The following is a 15,961-nucleotide window of genomic DNA, read 5'->3' on the forward strand; positions in this document are numbered from 1 at the left end:
ATTGTCACGCATGCGCGAGTAGGAGACCGCGGATGGATCTTAAACCACATCGGAAGACGTTCGCCGGCAGGGAGTGGCGAGGTACTAACCTTTCTCCTTTGTTTTCCAGGACCAAAGACGCTCCGCCATCATAAGCCTTCACGCAGTACGCTTACTTCCGCCCTTCCTCCTCCATCTTTCCTGACGTCATCAGTCCCATCCTCCCTCACGGTTCCTTCCCAGCATTCCTCCACTTCCGGCTCCTCTCTTATAAAATGGCCGCCGACGCCTAGAATGGCATCGCGCATATGAACTATTTGAGTTTATATATTTTGACCTGTTTTTGAATTCTGATTGTGGATTTATCTGCAATATACGGGGCCGGAAACCCCAAACCTTTATGTTGTCTTCTCTTGAGTCTTTTAAAATATATATAATTCATTAAGTCCATGCAAGCAAGACACATAATTGCTAAGGAAGGAAGAGAAGATAAAGAAAGCGATCACAATCGAAACAAAGATGGAAATTGTGTGGAAATATGAGAGTGCTGTTCGTGTGACCGATCTCGCTAATATGTACAGCATGTCGAAATCCACCATCTCGACAATTTTACAAAGAAAACATTTGCATAAGGAGGCTCCTTCTAAACAATAACCACCTTCCGTTTCATTCTCCTCCTCCTCCCTTCCTGCAGCCCAAAGATGTCAAATTAAATGGTGAGTACAGTATGAAATTGTTGTTTTGAGAATAGAATGCCTTTTATTGTCACTATACATATCTACAATGAGATTAAAAGCAGCTCCTTCAGTGCAGAAGAAAAGTTCTGTATAGGGCCTTAATGGTTGTTTTTTTAGCCTTAGCATAACGCCGGATCTGCGGCCCCGCTTCTGCTTTCTTTCCCTCCTCCGTCTGTGTCGTCTCCTAGACTCGACAACAATCCACGGAGAGCCCGCTGGTCTCGCTATGTTGTCTGGGATGTTGTGCGTGTGATGAAAAACACTCGAAACAGATGTCTGGCTCTGGACACCGATGTCTATAAGGTTCTGACGGGTGTAGCGAATGTTCGCCGAACCGATCGTGCACAAACAAGGAAAAAAAAAGTACAAAAACAACAAAAAAGTGCACTGAAAAGGAGAGCCCTGAGCCGCTGCGAGCATGCGCTGCCATGCTCCTAGCTTAATCTAGCCTACTTCTGGTAGGCTAGGCACTTTTTATAACTTTTTGGTTGGTACATTAGAAAAATTATTGACGTTTTGGTAAATCATGCACATTAAACAACCCTTTTTAATTACGAAAAGGTTAAGTGTTGCAGTGGGAGGTTCGGAACGCCTTATGGGTTAGCCATGAGCAATTAAGTTCGTAAGTCAAGGGTCCACTGTATTGTGTATTTAAGTTAATCAAATTTATAACGAGTCTCCGGAAATCCACCCACCAATGTACTGTATTTGCGTATATAGTTTCAACACAAAGGTTTCATTTTAACAAAGTTCTCCGCAATCACTTCCTCGTTTCCATCAAAAATTCCGGCAGTCTCAAATTCTCGCCGATAAACATGATAAATATACCTGAAGAGACACTTTTAAGGAAATTTAGAAAATTTTGCTTGGAGAAGGGGGTCGGCTTAAATACCGGTCATCGGCAAATACATGTAATTTAGTAGGTAGAGAAGGGGGTCGGCTAATATACCGAGTCGGCTTATATTCCGGGATCTACGGTAATTGAAAATGATTTTTATGTAGGTGCAGATTTGCATGAGCTTTTTTTTTTAACATGGCATTGCAGGGATTCAGGGCAAATGTATAAATCTGAACATTACCTCTCATTTTATAAGAGCTTTCTGACACATTCAAATTATGACTATTGCTAAGCTACATTTTACATGAAACACTACATTTTCATTTCAGCTTACAGCGCATGGCTCTGTGTAAGTACAATGAGCATGTACTACAAAATTTGCGATGAATATTATTCTCTCTGGCAGGTCAATATATTTTTATGAGTTCATTGTTGTCCAGCATTTCCAAAATATTCAGAATTTTCTGGGGCGTGCGTGCCATTTTTTGGCAGCAACCTGAACATTAGGACAGATGATAAGTTCTCCTAAATCCTGGTTATTAGTTTCCTAAATTAGGAAAATTGAAAAATTTCATTTACTCCTAGTCCTAAAAGTAGGATCAAATTTGTGTCTCTCTGAGATTTTTTGAGCCAGTTAGGAGAGTTTTCCTACTCTGATAAACTACTTTCTACTCTGGGCCCTAGTTTTCAAGTTTTGCAGACTTGTAGTAAAATACTGTTGGTGCATTTAGCTTTTGAAAAAAACATTTTTAGCATCAGAACTTCAAATGTGACTTTGAATTTGATTATTGGTTTACATATTGGGCTCTGGCTACTTGGTTGGCAAGCTCTTGCAGAACTTTGCCTGTTTGACCTCATTTTTGTCTGTCTCTTCATATTTAGTTATCTGTCAGATATTTATCTGCCATACATTTTCCTTTTTTATAGTCATTCTTTGCTATTTAAATATTACCAATGCATCATTTCTGGGATTTGGGATGTCAAGGAATTCTTTGGTTACATTTTTTTTTATTTTGTCACTTGCTAACAATGTTAAAAATGAAATATGTTCTTCCGCAGCATAAGAATGTTAAAAAGGAAGTAAGTAAGCTTGTGTGCTTTTTTTTGGTCTGGTTAATAAGCTGTTGCTAGATAAGGTTAATCAGAAGTGTGGGGTAAGTGACATCTTCAGGTCAAATGAATATAGCATCAGGTTATCCAAATTAATGTACTGCACAATGTAACAACAATCAGTATTTATTACTCAAAACAGAAGATGAAGTCAAAAGTAATATACATGACAAGCAAACACTCCACAATTCCTTGACTAGTATTTCCTGATATTCTGGCTATAAATTATTTTCCATTTACTAATACAATTTTGTCTTTTGTTTTGGCATAGGTCACTCAAATACTTCTGGCACCTGACCTCTCTTGTTTCGTTTAGTTCACTCAATTTTGGTTTAAGGTCTTTGGTTTGTTTGAAAGATTAATTTGACTACCTAGTACTGACCTTGCCACAAGTTCAGGTAGAAATCCCTTGGTGCGTTACAGGGCCAGAAGTTATTTATGAACCTGGCCTGCTAGATGAGAGGACACATTACCCGGGATTTCCTTATTCACAAAATGTACTTGGGGTTCACGTCCTTTACAAACCTAGAATTTGGTTCTGGAGCTAGCAATAGAATTGGTTCAGTGCTAGTTGGTAAAGACATCATAAGCATGGAGAACAAAGAGGGAGAAAATGAGAGAGAGGTATAAGATTAAGTAAGGGAGAGCTAGGTGTGGTACTTTTAGGTGAAAAGTGCTCTAGGCATATTATCTGGTATGCACAAGTACAAGTCTTATCCCAGTTAGGCCCAGAATAAATCCGTTTAAGATTTGCAGTAAACTACTATGTCCTTTGTATGTGACTGTAAACATGGAGTGGGCAAACTGTGGCCCAGGAGCAAGACCGCAGATGATACTACAGTTCACTAGTGTTAGCGTAATAAGCTGCCTCATGTTGTCATTCAAAAAAATAAACCAAACTTAACCACAGATAATATTATTGTGTCTGATAAAGCAATGTTCTCTTGGTTGTTTTGGTATAATATGTTGTTCTTAATATACTGTATATTGTAATGCAGTTTGATGTACAGTATATGCTAGTCTGAGTCAACACCAAGTTTGACTGAGGATAGCCAGTCCAAATTAATGGAAGGTTGGCAGTTTGTAATTGTTTCTTGTCATCTTATTCAGCACCCATTTGGCTGAATAAAAGGCAATTAAACAACAGCAGGACTGTGTGCTTTTTTTTTGTTACATAACATATAGTGGTGGCCGTATATTATGTTTGGCATGCAAGGATTGGCTACACAGGCAGATCTTTTCATAAGCATACTAACAGATCCATACCCTTGCAATAAATTGTTGTGACAACCAGCATATCAGCTGTTATACACAGCTTGTGCAGAAGCAAGCAGTTTCATGTTCATGAACAGAACAATGTTTTAGCAAAATCACTTTGTTTTAAAATTGCACTGATGGAGATGTTGAAGGATTGTTGTTTTGATTTTAAAAGTTTTCATAACTAAACAATTTCGTGCAGTATCTATTTTTAAAGTTAATGCTTGTCACAGAGGCTTCACAGATACTCTTATAATTCTTTTGGTCTGCCATCAAAAAAGTTTCCCTGCCACTGGTGTAAACTGTAATTATGAAGCCATGGTATTAACAACTTAATTAAATTAGCCCACACCTGTGTAAAACAGTATTTTGCTTACAACTCACACAATTAAATTACTGCAAGCTATTAAGTAAATCTAACTTCTAAAAATCTGTGGAAGTGTTCTTATTACCTTTCTTAATAAAATTATCACATCTAATTTGTTGATGTACATGAAGGAATTTTATATTTATTTTATATATTTAAATGGGAAGCACTAGCAAGACAGGTACTGTATACACATTTAAAACTAACTTTTACTTTATACAGAATACAGAAACGATGTATTTAGCATATAATAACTGAACAGTGTCATCTCCAGGCAGAGGAGTAGCTTCAGTGACAGACTTTTGTCACTGTCCTGCTCCACTGACAGACTGAGGAGATCGTTCCTCCCCCACACTATGCAACTTTCAATTCCACCCGGGGGAGTAAATGCTAACATTACTCAAAGTTATTGTCTGCTTTTTTTATTTTTATTTTTTCATTTTTATTACTATTTAATTTAATATTGTTTCTTTGTATCAGTATACTGCTGCTGGATTATGTGAATTTCCCTTTGGGATTAATAAAGTATCTATCTATCTAATGTAGTTAACACTGAATTTTATACAAAAAGCAAAATAAGTCAGATATTAAGGAATAACAGTATGCAGGCTGTCAGCTACTCTAGGGAAAATAATGTTCTGTCTATCTTAGTTGCAAAGGGTTGTACGAACATGTTAGCAATCATTCAGTGAAGGTTTGTTTTTTTCTGGAATTAAAGTATTTTCATTAATTTCAATTTTCATGTAAAACAGTCTCTGCTTTTAGAAGACAAGTGGTAATTAACTCAGGAGTTAAGTTTTTTAATGCACCTGAACACTAGTAGATATACAACTGAAAGCTCTTTATTAAGTTTCATAAATAGATATACTATTTAATGTACAATATGGTTCTTTACCTTCCTATATAACAGGAAAGAGAGTACTGACCTCTAGTGGTACTGAATCATTATCACACTTGCCATCAGTCATTTTACATAACTTTAGAATTGTCCATACACATCACAGTGCCAGCAAGTAAGCACAATTTTACAATGTATCACAAAAAGATTATACATGTAATACACTGAATACAAAAATGAAAAAAAAAACACTTTGTAGAAAAGATTTGAGAACAAGTAGATATGGAAGATACTATGTTTCCTTGGATGTCAGCATACAAAAAAACATTAGAATGTTAGTATCCATCCAGCCTTAGTAATAATGTGCCTTTCAATTGGGTGTTGGGTCATGGTGTCCTCCTTGGAGATTCAGAGATTTGCCCAGGGATTTTCAAAGACAAAAAAGCTAGAAGTATTTGGGCAAAATGCCCCTTTAATATTTATCATTTATAAAAGCAAGCAAGACATTTTTTGACTGATATTTCTCCAATATGTTTGTATTACACTTTTCCACAGTACTAAAAACAATTTGTCTATCAGACACCAAGGGTGAATATATGATTTGGTCAATACTGAAATGTAAGGATTTAATACTCATAGACTGTCACATGTCTGGTTGGTGAAACCAGCCACAAAAAACAATTTCTAGGCTGCTAATGTAGAATGCTCAGAACAACATGTATATTCTCATTGGTAAGCTTGTAGCTGAAGCACAACATTGTGGCTTTAAAGTTTAGTATTTCTTGTCAAATTAATAATAAAAAAAAAATCTGCCATTAAAAAATTACGTTGGTTCATTGTTAACATGGACACCATGTGCACAAACAGACAAATGAAAGGAAAAAGTGACAGTATATGTAAAATTGTCTAAGATATATTCCCAAATGTGTCATAGGAAGAATTTCCATTTTAATATTTTCCACAACTGACACTGTACTGAATAACTTACTCCTTTGAAAATTTTCTAAAAAACCAAATTTCAGAATTTTAGCATGGTCTATAGAAAAATATTTTGAAAACTTTCAAAAAATGGAGCCTAAAGCAACACTGCTGATGAACCATGCAGTCTACCTCAAAAGTAAAAAATAATTACCATAAGCAGAGTGTCTAACCACACACTATCAATCACTGTTGCAAAACTAGCTATTTGCCAAGTTTTCTTCTGATCCTCAAATGTGGCCCTCACATTACACGTGACTAGAAATACATTTTTTACAATTAATTTTCCTTTCATCAATGCATATGCTATTATCTGGAAGGGTATCCAAAATCAGAAGTGAATGAACGGAGGCACACTTTAGCCACCTCATGCATAGGCTGCTATAAAATGGACAAAACTGCAGGATGGACAAAATTATAGAGCCCCAGTGTTGTTATGCATAATTGTTTGTATAGTTGCAAATTTACTGTGTAATTTAAATAAATAGTAATAATACTGATAATATATTGTATATACCTGTATATATATGGTTACTTTCTGTTATAGTAAGATTTCTTTTCCGGAATTGTCTTTAAGATTAAAATACTTGAAAAGTAACATCTCAAAATGATTAACTGCATACAAGCGTGTCATTTGGGGGGGCCCAGTGAAAGGGTTTTTCACACAGCACATGAGATGCAGGCCTGAAACATACTTTTTATTACTTCTCAACTTTGTAGAGTGAGTCTAGGTAGCTCTAATATAGTCTGCAGCTCTTTCTAGGCCACCTGAAATTAGTAAAATAGCATTATGAAAAATGATCAGTCAGCAGTATAAAATCAGACCACCATAATGCATTTTATTCACATTGTAAGAGGTCTGCGCTGCAGTCACTACAGCTTGGTGATTTCCTAGATGTTTCTCAAAGCTGGACCTTATACAGCCAAGCCACAATTTTAACATGAGTTTCCTAACCTTGTATGGCTTGTTTCTGTGCTAAGCAGGAAATGATGTGCACCTGTAACAAGTGGATATGATCTGCACAAAATGTTAGTTTTTCTATCTGTTTTTTATTCATTTTTATTTTTCTATTGGAGCAAGGCTGGGGCCATTCCTAGGCAGCATGTGAACAACAAAATGACATTGTAAATAAAATGCTTAATGAGTTTGCCATTCACTGTTGTAGTGAGTAAGTTACACATTCAGTGTGATAAGCAAGCCTACAGTTGTATTAGGTACAACTTATTAGTATAGGCTCTGTGGGTCAAAATGGACTGTGAATAATTTTGTTTGACTTGCCAAAAAGTTTAATCGCAAATATTTTTGCATGCATGTACAGACCTAAATTAGCTACATAACAATTCTGAATTGATCCTAAAATATATGATGTTAGAGAAAAAAGACTGCTGAGAGTCATGGTGGAAATGAATACAAAACATACACTTTGTAAAACCTAATAGACTCTTCATTTCAGTAAATACATAAGTAACATATAGAAACCACAGTCTCAACAATTTAGCCATCCCAATCTTTACAATCTCTGTGAAAACAGATACTTTTTAAATCTAGCATGAACTAAGAGATGACACTTTTTAAGGCATTGATCTTGTTTAACATACCAACACTGGAACAGCTGTTGAAAGCTCCAAAGACATTTAGGACTCTAAGAGCAGACAGCAGACATAGTATGGTGCCAAGAGAACTCAAATCAGTCTGTCGCTCCATATAAGGAGAATCTAAGTGCTGCACAGTTATGGAATTAGGAATACTTTGTATAAGGGGAAACAACCCATTTCTCACGGTCTCCAGTTAGGAATGCCTTACAAGATGGAATACCTCGAGAATAAAGAAAATCTCTTATATGGTTTGTACTTCTATACATTAAGATTGTAAGGTGACAGTCAAGAATTGCCCGTATCATCTTCTTGGCTTGCCACTTCATTAAATTACCCTAAGGCAAATTGATCAAACAAAATAAGTACTTTATTGTGCTCATTTTTTTTTTATTAAGAAGTGTATCCTGTACTTACTCAGTGAACGTATGTACTTTTAAACAGCATTATAATGTAGGTGGCATCCTTTTTTCTAATTAAGACTTATAGTAAAAAACAATACAATTCTGTTTTGCATGGTACAAAATCAACTTCATTATGCTTTATAGTGCAGCCAGTACTTCACACATCCACAATGAATAAATGAACATTTGAAAAAAATCACTGAGGATATAAATCTACTATTTGCACACATGCACTCTCACTCAGTGAGATGTTGCCATTATCATGAGTAAATTAATCAGAGTGTTAACACAGTACACAAGTCTATTAAAGCTGAAAGGCACCCCTTTCTGAGTCTTTATATATATATATATATATATATATATATATATATGATACAAAATATACTCCATGTGGGAGCTAAACTAAATACAGCCTTTTTTGTATTAATGACATTTTCTAGCAAATTTAAAATAATGGGAGTCTTTCTTACTGGATTAAGTTTTATTTCACATAATCTACCATCCCTCAAGTATCTTCCAGGTGGTTCAGACCTCAGGCCTCATGTATAAGAATTGCATAGAATTCACACTAAAACATGGCGTATAGAAAAAAACAGAAATGTGCATATGCACAAAAAAGTCCAGATGCATAAATCTGTGTGTATGACAACTTCAACGTTTTTCTGCTACATAAATCCCGGTCAGTGTGAAATGTAGTGCACGTGCGCGCACCTGCTGCCTCACCCTGACTCCTCCCAGAATTACGCCTCTTTGAATATGCAACTCAATATAAATTGCCTTTTCACAGAACACTGAACTTAATGGGCTATGTCAAAAGCACAGGGAAAATAGAAGAATTTCAGCGAATACCAAGTGGAGGCAAGGAAAAACATACTATTTTTTGGTTTAAGCAGTGGTATAAACAACAAAAGGAAGTAGATCGAGTAACACAGACAGAGAAACTCAAAAGTTCAAGTTCAAAACACAGAATACATTACATTCATGATATTAAAGCTGTATATTTGATATAATTTTCATGGCGATAGGATTTAAAGCATATATAAAACAGTGGTAGCAACAAGCTGGTGTCCTGTCGAGAGATTGTTACTGCCTCCCCCAAGATTCTTGCTGTGCTGTGTGCGACTCTCAATGAAATAATTTATTGCAGCAGTGCTGTCTCTTTTGAACGTACTATTCCTGTCCTCCTTTTTCTTTCTCCAAGTAAACAATCACCACACAATTAGCTCTGTAATAAATGTCAAGCCATCTGTAAGCTAAGAAGGCCGATTCTTCAAAACTTTTAAGGAAAGGAAATATCTTCATAGCACATGTTTAATTATTCCATCCATTGAGGGTCGCACAAGTCCCAGCAAGCTTACAGCACGAGGCAGGAACAATCCCTGAACGGGGTGCCAGCTCATCGCTACCACTGTGCCACTGTGCCCACACATTTAATTATTAACAGTATACATTATTTAAATGAAGTAAAAAATGTATTTGTATAATGTAATGTACATACATTACTGCATTTCATGTTTAAAATGATATCAAGAGTTCCAAGAAGATAGCGCTTGGAAATCTAAATCGACTTAGAAGCCAGTCATCATCATCTGTAAATGCACTGTAGTGCATGTTTATAGTGTGGTAATTGTACTTATAAGTAAAAACAGTTCTACCAGGAGCACTTGATGGACTGACTGAGTGCATCTATAGTTCTTAGGATGAAACAGTTTCTGAACCATGGGGTCCCTACAGGAAAGGCTCTGAAGTGTTTACCAACTGGGAAGAGTTCAAATAGACTGTGCCCATGGCTGAGGCAGTATGTGCTGGAAGCTGTATCACGATAATTCTCTTTGCTCTCAACACAATCTGCATTAGAGCTTTCCTATCAGCTGCTGTACAGCTGTGATTCCACACTCAGATACAGTGGGTTAAAATACTATGAGTGGTGCACTGAGAGTAACAACGCTAAAGCAGCTATGGTATTTGGAATAGTTCGGCCATTCTGTGCACTATTAAAAGTTACATGGTTACAGGTTGATTACAATCAGATGCCTTAAACTAATAAATGATATGCGGTTAATTTCAGCATACAGTAAACCCTCATTTATCGTGGTTAATCCGTTCTAGACTCTACCGTGATAAATGAATTTCCGCAAAGTAGGATTCTTTATTTATAAATCGAATATTTTCACAGTTAGAGCATAGAAAACCTGTTTATGACCTTCTAAATACATTTTTTAACATTATTAGAGCCATCTAGACATGAAATAACACCCTTTAGTCAAAAGTTTAAACTGTGCTCCATGACAAGACAGAGATGACAGTTCCATCTCACAATTAAAATAACGCAAACATATCTTCCTCTTCAAAGGAGTGCGCGTCAGGAGCAGAGAATGTCAGAGAGAGAGAGAGAGAGAGAGAGAGAGAGAGATGGAGAGAGAAAAGCAAACAATCAAAAATCAATAGGGCTGTTCTGGCTTTTAAGTATGCGAAGCACCGCTGGACAAAGCAGCTGCAAGTAAGGGAGTAATGTAAAGGTAGTCTTTCAGCATTTTTTAGAGCAATGTCAATATACTCTAGGCCAGTGTACCAACAGCCCCTCTGCTCACACCCCCTCCATCAGGAGCAGAGAATGTCAGAGGGAGTTAGAGAGACAGAGAAAAGCAAACAATCAAAAATGAATACGTGCTGTTCGGGCTTTCAAGTATGCGAAGCACCGAGTGGGAAGCATATCGTATATCATTGAAGAGTTTTATTTAATACGTAATCCGTGCTCTGATTGGGTAGCTTCTCAGCCATCCGCCAATAGCGTCCCTTGTATGAAATCAACTGGGCAAACCAACTGAGGAAGCATGTACCATAAATTAAAAGACACATTGTCCGCAGAAATCCACGAACCAGCGAAAAATCTGTGATATACCGTGCAGGCCAAAAGTTTGGGCACTCCTCCTCATTCAATGTGTTTTCTTTATTTTCATGACTGAAGGCATCAAAACTATGAATGAACAAATGTGGAGTTATGTACTTAACAAAAAAGGTGAAATAACTGAAAACATGTTTTATATTCTAGTTTCTTCAAAATAGCCACCCTTTGCTCCGATTACTGCTTTGCACACTCTTGGCATTCTCTCGATGAGCTTCAACAGGTAGTCACCTGAAATGGTTTTCACTTCGCAGGTGTGCCTTATCAGGGTTATTTAGTGGAATTTCTTGCTTTATCAATGGGGTTGGGACCAGCAGTTGTGTTGTGCAGAAGTCAGATTAGTTGGATGATCATTTATTTTTCAACAGGACAATGACCCCAAACACACCTCCAGGCTGTGTAAGGGCTATTTGACCAAGAAGGAGAGTGATGGAGTGCTGTAAATGGTCATGAAAATAAAGAAAACACATTGAATGAGAAGGTGTGTCCAAACTTTTGGCCTGTACTATATATTCAGATATGCTTACATTTAAAATCCGCGATGGAGTGAAGCCGCGAAAGTCGAAGCACGATATAGCGAGGGATCACTGTATTTGATAAAGACGCAACAGGAACAGCAGCACTGCTTTGATGCTGGGTGCCGCCAGTTTGCAAAACGGAGCTGAAAACTTATGCAATGGATTGAGCAGGTGTAAGAACGTTTGTTGCTTCATGCCACGTTTACTTTTTTTACATCGCAATGTAACATGGAAACTGGTGTACGCAACATTTTTGTGCATATGCACCATTTATACATGAGGCCCCAGGGCTGAGGAATAAAGTTGGAAATGTGTATTTCCTACTGCTTAAGTGGAGGTGGGATAAGTGTCTTATTCAGTGAAGAAGGGGCTATGATTAAGCTTGCAGGCCTGCTGTTTAAAGTCCACAGTCACTACACTACATTACATCTAGTAATATTTATAGTAAAGGCAATTTTTGGATGTAAAAAATATTGTTAAAATATTATTGAACATTATTAAGTGTGTAAAACTAAAAACAATTTGAAGCTGAAACATTTTATTTTATTATGAAACAAAAACAAATTGTTGTGATAAGATAAACTTTTCACTTAAGTTATAAATATTTCATGACCCAGACATTCATAATACACAGTGCCGTAACTTGTACTAAGATCTAACTAACTCCAATTCACATTCTCAGATACAACCGTAATCTTAAACCAAAACATTCCCAAGCTTGCTTAATCAAAATTCAAGGACAACTAAATTCCAACATTATGCTGGCAACACTTGGCTCAAGACAGGAAACAACCCTGAACATGGTGACATTCCATATATGGACCCACCCACCTACATATCTCCACCTTGGGCAATTAAGAGTTGACAATTCCCCTGACCTGCACCTCTTTGGGCATATGTAGGAAAATTCAGAGAACCTGGAGGAAAACCTATCCAGACATTAGAAGGAACATTCCAGCTACACACATACTGTAAAATAAGCAGGCGCAGTATTCAAATCAGTTACAGTATATACCATTCAAATATAAGAATTGTGTCTTACAAATTTTTTTTTCAAAAAAGTATATAATGTGCTATATAGTAAACTGGTTAAAGCATACTTGACAAGTTACCCAGTGCTGCCTTGGAATAGGATAAGGAACGACAGCAAAGGTTTATGGGTTTTGTTTTTTTTTAATTGTGAATCTGATCTTATTTCTAGCTGTCCCATCCATCACCCACACTGCCTATCAATGTCTCTGCTCTTGCGAATTGAGAATTTATTGTTTTTGGGCCTGATTGGATTCCAGAAGTACAATAACTCCTTACTGTATTCTAAACATGAACACTGGTTTGTCTGACTCATTCTCTGAGGTCAAGGTGGACAGGTCGTAGTGCTTAAATTATGGAAAAATACCAACAAAGCAGGCGTTAAACAACAACCCTTTGATTTTACATTGTATTGAGCTGCACTTCCACTGTCGATCAAGCCTCACCAAAAATTGCCTTGCAAAAATACATGATAGCTCTGGTCATTTTATCTGCTAGTCTGGCTTCAGTTTGCTCAGAGCCAATGAAAACTATAAACTACAAACTGTAGCACACAGGAAAAAAAAAACAAAAAACACTGGGACCTCCAAGGTCAAAATGTTGGGTTCCAAAGTAGCCTATTTTATCCATATGAGCAAAATTTGGTTCAGATCAGTCAAAGGGTGCAGGATTGTATAGGGAACATACATACAAACAGACATGCTGTTTTTCTATATTTAATTTACACAAACACACACACAGAGATATAAACACAGAATAAACCTACACCAACAAACTTAAAAGCAAAACACTACAGCCTAGTTAAAAACGGATCAGATAAATATAGTAGGTCTTTACTATTTATTTAAACAGATCTTGTGATTGCTAGTTATAAAGGGAAATTTTCAGTGTTTGTGAGCAAAGTATCTAAAAGCATACATCCCAAATGTAAACATGAAGAAACTGGGATAGCAGTACTTTACTATGAATTCAATAACTTATAAGGTTCAACTAGAAGTGACATTGTTTCTGAATCTTGGACTGATCAGTATCTGCATGATGTCTGTATGTTTTCGTTTTGTCCCTCTTTTTATTACAACTGATGTCTACAATGTAAGCCATTACTAGTTAATGTGAGTGAATGACCCCTGTGAAGGTCTGGCATTCCATTCAGGAATGTCTTTTGCCTTCCACTGAATGCTACTACAATAAGCTATACCCCTATAATTGGAATGGAAGGACTGAACAGAATGATAAGGTTCTAGTACTCATCTATTTAGGCCTTAAATGTGTAAATTGGTCAATTTAAATAAATAATCACAATGTGATATTAACTTTTATTTGTTCCGCAGTTACTAGTATTAAAAAAAAAACTTTTTAATATCACTTGCATGCAACATTAAATTTGTCTTGTACTTTTGTCACTTGGTTAAGATAATGGTCGCTTTTCCTCTAATGTGCGGCAAAAGCCAACTAAAAATAGGCTGGTTCCAGGAAGGTATCTTGCCTTAAAGGTTTCTGATCTAATACCTCTTTGGTGATGAGATCCAATGATAAGAATTACATGAGCAAGGTAAAGACCATTGTATTCCAGTTCATATTTGATCTCCCAGTTTTTCTGTAGTCATGACTGCCTCTACTGAAACTCAGGCAGGACAATCACAAGCAATAATCCTGACATGGATTAATCAGGTCAGAGAAGGTCATATTCTCATATGACATATTTTATGTATAAAGTATGTAGTCCATAATTTTAAAACTGTATGAAAAAATTAGGCACATGATGAATTTGCTCATAAACAGGTAATATGGAGGTGTCAAAATTTAACAATTTCAAAATTGTAGTGTCAGAATTTTTTACATAGCAATTCCAAAGACAGACTAAAGAAAATATAAAAGTGTAGAATCACATGAAAAAAACATAAATTACAGAATTTTAACAAGATATGTGCCAGTGGAGATGCCATTCTTTCATTTCTTTTACAAGGTATACATCTTCAAAATAACAATAATATCCATCAATTTCTTAAGCCTATTTAAGTCAGTTAGGTGTCACAAACAGCCAGACACTATCTTGGTATCAGGCAGAAGACATTGGCCAGACTAGGACAAGGCACCAGTCTTATTAGTATTCTTACACACAACCCCACAGCCAATTATGTCAGTTTAGTGCTGACAACTATCGTAACCTACTGTATATGCCTTTGGTATTTTCGAGAAAGACCGGACAATTTTACCAAAAAGTAGAGACTAAAATGCAAAGTTTACACAAGAAGTGACCAGGCTGGGATTTAATCCTAGTGTGTCAGAGCTGTGAGGCAGTAACTCTAACCACCTTGTCACCCTACTTTCACTACCAAAGATATAAGCAGAATATAATGCAAAACTCTTGCTGCTATGTCTTTCCTTTCAAATTTTATTTAACCTTTTGCACTGGACATGAAGTGCAAGAATGTGATGATCTATTCCTTGTTTGCTGTGAACAAACTACTTAGTTTTTAGAATGGTCACATAGAGTTTCGTATTGGTCAGTAACCTTAGTAAATCTAGATTCAGTTAACAAATTAAGATAGTAGTTGAACACCAAAGCATTTACTTGATATAACACAATTTAGTGCACAGTTTCATTATTATTCAATCATTTCAGACTAGTCAATCTATCCTTTGAGACAAATGCTGTGTATATGGCGCACATTCACTGCCTTTAAAAATGAAATTATGAGTGTAAGGAATTCAAAGTATACTAGATATACTCTATGTGGTCTATAAAAAAAAAGACTGTTTTTAAAACACTGCATAAAAACTCTTATTAAACTGCCTTTATTTCTCCTTCACTCTAAGGGGATCTTCACATTATTAAGCCAGATGTTAAGGCTCTCTCTAAGCATCCCTTACCAAAAGACTAATAATGCTACTGGGTTACAGCAAACAAAGCTTGGTCTAAACTTATTTTGGTCTAAAATTAGGTGTACCTTTAAGAAAATGACATCATTGACATTGAACATAATGCATTACTTCAGAACAAGCCAATAATGACATCCGATATATATATAACAATTCACTTAAATAAAAAATCTATACATGCTGAAAGTAAATTTTAAATGTACCCTAGCTAGTCAGTACAAGATTCAATTCTCATTGTTAGGTTGACAGTTTATATGTGGAGACTATTTCACATTCATCCTGTGTTGCAATGTGAATTGTTGCTTAAGTGAAGCAGTTCAGTATTTCTGTCTTTAAGTGCAACTTGTTATTTACATCTATAAGATGTCAGGGTATATTCTTATGTGCTATTTCACTAACATAGGTTCTTATTGTATGTTTGTTTCATTACTTGTCGTCTAAAAATATGCATGTGTATATCAGTAAAGAGATCTGTAAAGTGTATTTGAGCAATACAAAGTTATGTGTTTCTGTGGTGTGATATGT

At 36.1% G+C, this 15,961-nt stretch overlaps 1 protein-coding gene across 5 annotated transcripts in view; it reads right to left on the reverse strand.

The window, feature by feature from the left end:
* Positions 1–15,961, reverse strand: part of cald1a (caldesmon 1a) — a 304,498-nt gene that overhangs the window by 125,974 nt on the left and 162,563 nt on the right. The window lies entirely within an intron of this gene.

Source organism: Polypterus senegalus, chromosome 11 (genome assembly GCF_016835505.1).
Source record: "Polypterus senegalus isolate Bchr_013 chromosome 11, ASM1683550v1, whole genome shotgun sequence".
NCBI lineage: Eukaryota > Metazoa > Chordata > Cladistia > Polypteriformes > Polypteridae > Polypterus > Polypterus senegalus.